This window comes from Coenobita brevimanus, chromosome 13 (assembly GCF_032717465.1).
Source record: "Coenobita brevimanus isolate Jiangsu-jjx chromosome 13, ASM3271746v2, whole genome shotgun sequence".
NCBI lineage: Eukaryota > Metazoa > Arthropoda > Malacostraca > Decapoda > Coenobitidae > Coenobita > Coenobita brevimanus.
This window is the reverse complement of record NC_136966.1, coordinates 53703872-53715160: the sequence shown is the minus strand read 5'-3', so window position 1 is coordinate 53715160 and position 11289 is coordinate 53703872.

The window sequence follows — 11289 nt, the reverse complement described above, 5'->3', positions numbered from 1 at the left end:
CGGTTTTACAGTATCGAGGCCATGTGTGAGTGTCGGTTTTAGTGTATCGGGGTCATGTGTGGGTGTGGGTTTTGGTGTGTCGAGGTCATGTGTGGGTGTGGGTTTTGGTGTATCGAGGCCATGTGTGGGTGAGTCCAGGTCATACGTGGATGTGGGTGATGGTGTGTCCAGGTCATGCGTGGGTGTGGGAGTGTCCAGGTCTTGCGTGGGTGTGGGTGTTGGTGTCTCCAGGTCATGCGTGGGTGTGTTTAGGTCATGCGCAGGTATGGCTGTGGATGTGTCCACGTCATGCTTTTTTCATGCAAGGAAGAAGGAACCTAGGGCCAGGAGCCCGCAAATTGTTCCCTCTAAGAAAAAAATAAAAACAAAATAACAGACACCCAAATTCAACATCCGTTCATTTCGAGATGTGTCCAAGTCATGTGTTGGTGTCCCCAGACCGTACGTGGGTGTAGCTGTCAGTGCGTCCAGATCATATGCAGGTGTGTGAGTAAGTGGGGATGTGGGTGTGTGTCCAGATCATTATGTGTGTGTGTGTGTGTGTGTGTGTGTGTGTGTGTGTGTGTGTGTGTGTGTGTGTGTGTGTGCGCGCGCGCGCGCGCGCGTTTAGTGAGGCCAAAACTGGAAATAGGATTTTGATGAAATTTGGCGGGATGGTTGGAATTGTCCTAAGTGAGCCATTTTCAATTTGTTTCAAATTTTCTGAAGGTGTGTGCTGGCCCTTAATAACTGTCTCCATTGGTGTTGCTTTACGGGTGCGTGGGAAATGCGGCGGGGCATTTTTGTAGGGTTTCATGCACCTCGACAAAAGCGTTTTGTGACCCTGTCAAGCCGTAAAGGACGTGTTGATAAGTGAAGCACGGTTTAGAAACAGCTCTCATTTAGACAAGTGCAGATCTGTATCAAAAGATGAATTCTATAATATGATACTAGTTCAGAAGTTAATATTGTCGTATTCTGTTACAATGCTACGGTAAATAAGCTGGAAACGAAAGAAAATCTTCGCCTAGTTAAGGTGAATGAACTATAGGTGTAGTTTAATTTTCACAGGCTTCTATAAAAAAGCTGAATAGATGCCTGCTCTAGTTTCTGCACAGGTGAGGGCAGGGATGTGAAATGTGGCAAAAGCCTCTTTCGGTGCTCTCGTGGTTGGAATTCTCCAGTCGGAATGACAGACCAGCCATGCACATAGGTTCAGTTCCCAAGAAGTGACTTAAGGTTTATTGACCATGTTGTTGCTGTTGTATTTGTATCCCGGTTTGTCTGGCCGAGCAGATTCATCTAGCACAAGCAAGCAGTCGTCTTCCAGTGGCAGACAGTGCCTCGCTAGGGTCGGAACAGGATCCTTCCACACGGCGAGGAGCATGGAATATGGAGGAGACATAGCCCCCAAGAGGATGAGCTGTGTATAGGAAATAATATGTATGTGTTGTGGCTTTAGCCCGAACTTTGACTACTTGGTAAAGACTCGGGCAACTACCGGGCCTTGGCCCAACCTCACGCCTGTGGTAGTACCTCTCGGAACGATGTTAACCATACATCTACTACCTTTTTGCGGTCTAACGGGTGCTACACCTTGCCCAATTTTGACCCAGAACTATGCACGGCAGGGACGTCCATCTTCCCTGAGCCGGGCACATGCTCCAGCCGCATACCCCATTACTGATTATGCAATACCAGCAAGAGAAGTACGATGGTCATTTATCCTTAAATGGAGTGGACTGTGGGAGTTCTGTCTCAGGTCCCCACATCTTGAGAGGAGTACAGCTCGTGATATAGAGTTGGCATTCTCTCTGTCTCTGTCTCTGTCTCTTTCTCTCTCTCTCTCTCTTCCGTGTAACTGCACGTGTTAACGGTACAGGAACAACCACTTGCACCTACTCTCTTATTGTCCATTGGAAGCATAAGAGCCTGGAACTAGACCACTGAGTCCAGACATTTAAGAGGGGTGAATCGCCCGTCATCCCTGAGCAGCATGTGAGCAATGAACTCCAACCACCACACTTAAGAAATAGAAATAGATAAATAAATAAATAATAAAAGCACCGCCGACTGAGGGAAATCAAAACTTTCCTCTCAGTCATGGATTACTAATCCCTGATCGTCAGGGCCCGGATTCATTAATAGACTTAACAATGAGCTACAGTATCTCTCTTGGCTGTGACCTGTGTTAGAAGGAAGAATAAGGAAAGAATCACAGCAGGGCTGAAACAGCGAAGACATTGATACACAAATTTACATTACCTTCCCAGTTGTGGCTGCGAGTGGTTGATGCAGTAGAACAAGTGGCATGGGAAGATTTTGGTATTTCCTTCTTCGTCCTTCCTGCGGAAAAAAAAAAAAAATGACTTACAGAAGAGAACTGATCCTAAGACTGTTTGTCAATATAGTTCCAATATCCACTTCCTTTCTGCATAACGGGTTTCTGTTTTAGCAGTCAGTATTTACATGTAACATTTCCCCAGACTCATTACCTTTCTTCACAGTCACTCTTAAAGACTCACGACTATTATAGCTTAGGCCTCAAACTCCTGAATCAGCAACCCCAAAGCAATTTTTTACACATACCCCAACAACTGCACCGCCATTTTTTGAATAAATAACCACTATCAAAGTAATTTTTTCCCACAGACCCATTAGCTTTATACACCACCTTACCCCAAGACGACTCAACAACTTCATCTCAAGATTCTGATTCAAAAACCACGATCCCAGTGACTGAACCCACAGTCTCAGATTCTGCACCGTCTACACCAACAGCCGGTATAACAACTTCGTGGCCCATTGTTCTTGTGGTGCTCATACTCGGCCTATGTGGTGGTGTGGCTGCGATTTCTTACTGCATAAGAGCCCTAAGACCAGGTAGGCACAGGTTACTCTAAAGTATACTATTACAAGCATGAATTCACTGACAATACCCTGCCAACATTTAGTGCATTCCTTCCATAATTCTCACTCCTCCTTGAACATCGGAAAGTATTTTGTTTCTTCATACCCTACTGTTGTGTGTCTATCACATTGCTGTCACAAAAATATCCCAAATAACATCTTCCATCGCCAACAGGGATGTCAACAAACATTTGCTCATCATAGTAAAATAAGTCCTCGTTACGTTATGTCCGGTTTTCTTTAAGAAGTCCTGCCATACGCTGTCATATTCCTATTTTATTCTAGTCCCAACAGATAATTTCATTGTGCTTAGAGAAATTTGTTCGCGTGAAGAAAGTGCTGCTAAACTCATCACTCTCTCTCTATTATATATATATTATATTAAATAATATCCATCCATCATCCAATCCTACGTTACCCCATGAGAAGCGTAGGAGCCCGGGGCTAGGCAGTTGGTCCTGACTTTCACGATGAGAATGACCAGCCTCACTCATCCCTGAGTGGCATTACGTGAGCAATAAACCCCACCACCCCTTGGATATAAACCTTCACCAGCTCAATCCGATTGGAGCGCAATAGTTACCCACTAAACCACCAGGCGCCAAAATTTGGTTATATGGTTACCAACCAGAGTAGTAAATGGTCTTTGGCTTGTCACTCAGTGTAGAGTCACCCATAGGCAGATGGAAGAGGAAAGAATGAAGGAAAGACAGACAAAAGAGGGAATGTAGCCACCCGCAGGCAGACGAGGAAAGAATGAAGGAAAGACAGACAAAAGAGGGAGTGTAGTCACCCGCAGGTAGAAGAGGAAAGAATGAAGGAAAGAAAGACAAGAGGAATGAAGGAAGAGAGGAAAGGGCAGACACCCAAAGCAGCACTACATCGAGTGAGTGGATGGTGAGCGCTTATATATATATATATATATATATATATATATATATATATATATATATATATATATATATATATATATATATATATATATATACGTTGTCAGATTTAAGGAGTTTAAGCCTCAGCTAATCGAAAAAATTCCAATTAATTTCATTGCTACCCATGAAGCTTTTCTCAGTTTTCAGTATTAACTGTGTGCATTTTTTTTTTCTTTTTTGATATTTCTGAATACATGCCTATCCCTAATCTATAACGAGGGCTGTCTGTATCATGAACAAATGCTCAGTTTCTGACAATAATTTGTGTAACCATGATGAAAGTAAAAGAAACTTTGGCAACTCTACCTTCACCCTGCATTCACTCTGTAACATATAATGCAGAAGTATCTCATATAACAGTGTCAGTTGTGTAGAGGGACACTTTCACATACTGACACCAAAGTAAGTGGGCATACATCTCTCAGCTCCTTCCTGAGCCCCCTCAAGGAGGATTGTGCACTGCGGAAGGGCGATTTCAGCCTGCAGTCCACCAGGTTGAAGACCAGATGAAGGATTGTTCATTGTAGAAGGGCAACTTCAGCCTACTGTTCACCGGGTTCACGTTGAGATGAGCCCAGGGACACTATGTCAACAGTCACATTTAGCAAGCAAACCTGTTTCACAAATTGTTGTCAGAATCATGGGTTTTGCATACATTCTTATGGCATAAGAATATACCCATCAGGATCACACACACATTCAGTGAGGTAACATATCTACCCAAGATCTAGCCAGATTTAACATTCAGATATATTTTAACTTCTTTATTCACTCAGCGTTACTGGCAAAGCAATCCGTGGACGACCAAGAAAGAGACAACATTCAGCTCAGTCACCTGGATGAAGGACACTCATCACAGGCTGGGGCAGCAGACACCACAGGACATAGAATGGAGGACGCTGAACGCAGCACCGCAAGAATCAGATGGTGGCCGTTCTCCAAAACCAAGCGAAAGAAAGTTCTGTATTATAAATATGAACCCACATACCCACATCCCATTCCTATTTACATTTAACATGTCATTCCCTCTCCATAGGCTACAACCATCATCACTAACTGTCATAAATATGAAATTTTGAAGCCTAATAATCTCTCAATCCACAGATACAGATCTCAAACATTTCTTTACAATCTAGGAATCAGTGCTAGATCCAACAGATATTTTTAAGGGGCGTCAGTTCAGATTTTTGGTTGAAAATGAAATTATGCATCAATCTACATGAAACTTTACTGGATAATAGCTATGATACCTACTTAAGCGTGTAGAAAGTTTCAGGACGATACAGGAAAAAAAGAGAAAAACTATTCAGTATAATCTTAATATATTTTACCTAACTTTCACTGACCACTGCTCCTAAGTGAGTAAACATATAATCATTTTAAAAATGTCAGTGATTAAATTAATCATTAACAAATAAAGCTCAGGCATTAGTTTTGCCAAATATAGCTATAATCCAGTAAAATTTCATGTAAATTGATTCATAATTTCATTTTCAATCAAAAAAATGAACTGGCGCCCCTAAAATATACAAATAAAAATAGAAGAGGCCAGAATCTTGCGTCATTAACTTGAAACATTCAACATAAAAACAGAAATATATACACAGGCCTACACGCATTCATACATTTTTAAAGCACTGTTCCAAGTTTACATGGGTCAGCCTTGATGGCTACATTTCAAGACGTAAAGTTTCCTTTACTCTAATCTGGCTTGAAATTGCTACCTCTCCATCTTAAATGCCGAGTTGTAACAACAGATTAACACTGACGAGAGGCAACTCACGAAGTGTTACGAAAAGAAGGCAGAGTTATAGTACTGTCTAATGCTGCCACTGAGCTACGTGAAACAAGCTTGAAAAGGACAAACATCTGTGCCAAGTTAAGTTAAAATAACTATAGTTATGTCTCATAAGTATGAGGTCTCCTCCCAGAATATTGTCCCACTCTCCGTGGCCTGACACAGAGGCTCCATCACCGTGTCTGTAAAGCACCTCAACTAATTACATTCTAAACCACCTTAGCCTACCCGTATGCATCATCTCACCAACACTCAAAACTCGTACGAGTAAATATTCTCTTAAATCAGCACACGCATATCTGACACTCAGAATGGCATTACATATCCATCTGCTCATTCTCATTTCAGTATGTTAAATTATTATACTAATATCTTCCTCTTTCATTGCTAATGTTTTGATACGATACAGCATCACACCTTAACACTGTCTCCCTTTCAAATACAAAGTCTCATTCTTACTAGGGACAACAGTCCTCTAAACTACTTCCAACAATTTCTGGCTCTTGCAGCTACTACTACTGTACCTTCTGCACCACGACCATAGCTAATCATATCCTCTTTTCGTTACATTATACTTGGTTTATAGACTGTGGACCATACTGGCATGTCTAAATATTGTCACTTGGTGGCAGTTCTCCAAGTATCTCATTACTTGAGCCATTTCCCTCCTCACTGCCCTAACCCGGTCTCCTAACTGGACTCATCCCACGCTTTTCCTTCGTAAGGTGACCACAGTCTCGCGTTTAGGCGGGACAGTCCTGCTTTTTGGACTTCCGTCCCGCTTTCTTAATTGTAACTAGAATGTCCCCCTTTTTGAGCAAATTATCTTAATTGTCCTGCTTTTAGAAAATTACTGTTGCATTAGATATAACATGACCTTCTTTTATGAAATTAGGATGAATTAATAAAATTATGCATAATCCTAACCATATGAAATACGGAATTATTAATATAAAATCTGTAATACTCACTAGCTGGTAGCTTTGGTCAACCCATTCACTGCACCGTACGGTATGTTCGGAGTTCTTATAAGACGTTAGTGTTTGAATAGCAGCCTCAGGTTGAGGTGTAGCGCAGCAGCGGTCTCTGTCACATTAGTCAATACACACACACACACACACACACACACACACACACACACACACACACACAGACACACAGACACAGACACACACACACACACACACACACACACACACACACACACACACACACACACACACACACACACACACACACACACACACACGCACGCACGCACGCACGCACGCACGCACGCGCGCGCGCTAGTGTCCCGCTTTTACCTCCAATAAATCTGGTCACCTTATTCCTTCGTCAACCTCAGGACATTTTTTCCCCTCCACTTTCGTATGTGTGACCCTCCTCACCAATTCACACCCCCAACTCTTCCTTTCAACATGTCCATATCATCTTAATCTGCCGGTTCACATCATTTCCCTAGCATTTCGGATGCCAGATCTCTTATACACTATTCTCAGTTGTTATTCAGCCTGCGTGTATCTTCTCTCCCTGGTCATCCCACTGTTATACAACGTAAGTTTCTCTCGCGTTTTGTACAGAGTACTTTACAGCACTAAAGGAAAACCTTTTCATAGTCAGGAGAGGAAACTTTCCTAAACTTCTTCCACCCATTTTCCATTCAAGTAATGGAAGTGGTTTCTGCTCCTTCTCCAGCACCCAGCATGTCTCCGAAGTAACAAAACTCAACGCATTTCAGAACAGCACTTTTCATTTTGCTGTCAACATTCCGAACACCCCTACATACTCCGAATTTATTTATTTGTTTATTTTTTCACATTCAGCAGTATGCCTCTAACAGTACTGTTCTTTTGTGGACCCATTTTTACACAAACGCCTGCGGTGCGAGAGCTGGTGTTATGTTTTATGTGTGTGTGTGTGTGTGTGTGTGTGTGTGTGTGTGTGTGTGTGTGTGTGTGTGTGTGTGTGTGTGTGTGTGTGTGAACGCGATAACTCAAAAAGTATTTATTCAGTTTTATCCAAATTTGGTGAAAAGGTGGGCTGAAGGGTAGCCAAAGAGCAAATCTATTTTTTTAGAACAATAGGTCAGAGGTCAAGGACACAGGGCTAGGCCAAACGCTGACCTAAGAAAATCAAGGTAAACAGTTTTTGTACAATGTAGACCAAATTTCGGGAATGGAATGAATGTAAGCCAAGAATAAAAAATTATTCAATTTTGAACACAACCAAAGGTCAATGTCGCTAGCAAGCCAAAGTTCGACCTGTGTTTATGATTTTGCCAAAATAGACCTAAATAGTTTTTATCCGATTTTAACCAAACTTGGTGGAATCGTTGAGGGTCAGCATTTTAAGAAATATACGACAGTGAACAAAATAAATAATTACTTCATAAGGCAGAGAAACAAATCTAGCTATTTTACTGGCATAGATTCTGGGCAGTGGCTTTTCCAGTTTGCAGGGCTTTAGCTCCATGATGACAAATAACTTTTCCATTGTTTTTAATTTCTCCAGGAATTCAAAGCTAGGTTTCATCAAATTTTCATTTCCACTGCTAATTACATCAATCCATGTGTCTTCTTTGTTTGATGCCTTTGAACGAAGTAGCCAAATTGAGAAAATTTATGAGGTAAGAATCCATCAGAATACGCTAGGCCCTCTTGCTCAATAACTTCTTTTAACTCCTTTACTTCTAAATCCAAGTTCTCTGAAATACTTTCCTAGCCCATACCCTCTGCCTCTGGTTCATCGTTTTCGTCTGACAAGCAGAACACCACTGCAGACAGGGTCAGTTCAAGCTGGAGATTTTATTCATTATCCTCAGACAGTGGAGCATGCTCATCATTGAAGCTGGAAAATGATCCTGCTGACATGTTCACATCATCAATTTTTTTCCTCTACATTGTACTTTGACCCCACATGTGGACTATTTTTTCTGAGCTGTGACTTAACTCGATGTTTAACAGCGACAAGAGATGGAGGCTGATAACAGACTCCCATTTGTCTAAGGCAAGCAAAGTGCTCCAGCCTATCTTGATCCAATCAGTATGTTAATATGTAAGATATACTGAACTAACCCTTTACCATTTCCTGTAACTTAGGCAACGACTTTGATGAAATGATCAGTCCTTTCTGAAACTGGTAAAGCTCTTTACTCCCATATATTCACACTGATTTTGCTGTGTTTATCATGTACTTCGGTGTTGTCATGGGTTTCTAAATCTAACCCTTAAGCATTTCTAGAAGACTTTACATCCCGTGGAATGCAGAAATTGAATATACCAACCAAATATGAACCAGATAAATGAACTTACTTGTACTTTCCCAATATCTGTCCTGTAGTAGTCCTTCTTTACCATCTCCTCATTTCTCCAATTTGCGGGATATTGTGAAATGTGACGTTTCGTCTGTGTGTGGCACAAGAAGCATCACTATACTGAACAGTAATTGGGCATTTTTCTCCCCCTTGTGTATCGAAACAATCGTGGAAAGGTGGCAGATAAAATGTCAATTACAAATGGGCACACCACACTTTATGAATGTTGACAGGCTGAGGAGCCGAGTGAGGGCCGCAGGGGGCGAAGGGAGAGTGACGTCATCACTCATGAGCGGTCGCGTTTTCTTTCGCTCCCGGGCGGCCCGTGAGTAGACATTGTATTCTATGGATATTGATATGGTTACCACCTAGCGTTGTAAATGGTTTCCTGGCTTACAGGAAACCATCAGGCTCATCATTCAATGTAAAGCCACCTGAAAATGACAGTGGAGTAATAAAAAGTGACAGGAAAGTTGGGAAAAATAGGAAGAGAGGAGGGCAGACACAGAAAGATGATAAAGGTGAAGGAAGAAGTAGGCAGCACTACATCGTGAGTGGATGATGGTCGCCACCACTTGCCACCAGAAGAAATATCAATAGTTGAAATAAGTGAGTTGGGCTTTCAAGGAATAGTAATTTGGTTACAATTCATAGACACTGTATATGTAAAGAATTACAGCTAGTATTCAGATATCGGTACATAAAAGTTTCGGCATGCTGAAAGAACATATACAGTACAGTGTGCTGTAGTGAACAAAAGCATTCTGAAAATGTTTGGACATAAATAGAATGCAACAAATCAAAGCAACAATGTCATAACAGTGATGTACAAAGGAATGCAAAGGAAAATATAGCAACAGATCTGATAGTCCTTTCGGGCGTTATTTATTTCTGAAAAGATTTTGTCTGTCATTTCTAACAGCACGATTTTGAGGATATGGATAGTAAAGCAAGAGGGCTTCCCCCGCCCCACCTTCCACCAAACACTTCGGCCAAAGATGGCAGGAAATAGCCTAGTGACAAGGATCACCGTGCAATATAGTGTAGAAATACTGCCACAGATACTTCATAGTAAAAACTGAAAAGAGAAACTATATTCTACACTACTTTAGTCTGCAAAAGTAACATTAGTGCCATAATACTGCACTGCTGTATTCTCTGAAAGAGATGAAAACAGTCTAGCCAGATTTTCACATAATCCTGCCATGAACGTTCATCATTCATTCATTGCCAGACGCCATGTATCCCAAACGGGGTGGCCAAGGGCTTAGAGGTATTTAGCTAAATATTCAAAGCTTGTCCAAGGAACTTTTAAATACTGTATTATTTCTATACAGTACAGCAGTCTGACACATTTCTAGGCAATTAGTTCCATATGTTCAAATCTCTGCTGATGGAAGACTGTTCTTGCTTCACCTGGCTGGAAATTTAAAATTTCATTACAAAAGACCACAAAAGAAAGCAAACACTAACAGACTCGTTGGTCCTTTCGTGGCTATGTAACTAACAAAATGATTCTAACAGTTAAACACAAGGACAGAAAAGCAGGAAAGCTCCCCCCACACCCACCAAATTCTGCCAAAGCTGGCAGGAAATAGTGAGAAGGACCACCATGCAGCATGGAAAAAGTCATTTGAATTTCATTGGAATGTGGTAAAGGATATCTTATTCTACACTATCTACCTGAAAAGGAAAGTAACATTAACAATCTTTATCAACATTGATCTGCGGGTTGTATCATCCGAGCTATATAAAAAAAAAAAAAAAAAAAAAAAAAAAAAAAAAAAAAAAAGGGCCAAAATTAGGATTACGGAAGGTTTAATTTATATCATTAAAACACCATATGAACCTGTTGCCCAGCCAGAGCGTACAGCCTAGTCATGCGAGTTGTAACATCGGAGTTCTAAAAAAAAAAAAAAAAAGGCCGAAATTGGGATTGTTGATGGTAGCTACTAGTAGTAGTAGTGGTTGTTGTTCCCTAGGCAGTCTGGCCAAACAGCCCCGAGTCCTTGAGGAAGGTCATGGCCGAGACTGGGCTTTCCCACAGCTCTCAAAGAAGCGCATATTGTGTTGTTAGCGCAGACAGTTGTGTACAATGCAATCTTCCATAATGTGCTTAATTGTATGGGATGCTGTGCTGCATCCTAGACAGGCATCAGCGACGGAGTCAACCAGCCTCTTCTGATAACTCAAGAGGGCTGGATGTGATGCACAGGAGAGGGAGATGGTCTGGACACGTTAAAATGAAGGATGAAAATAAGCGAAAAGATCTGACAGTGAGTATATGAATGGCTGGGCACCACGAGGAAAATATAAGGCTTCGTATGAGGTTAGCCACTCACAACACAGATAATCTT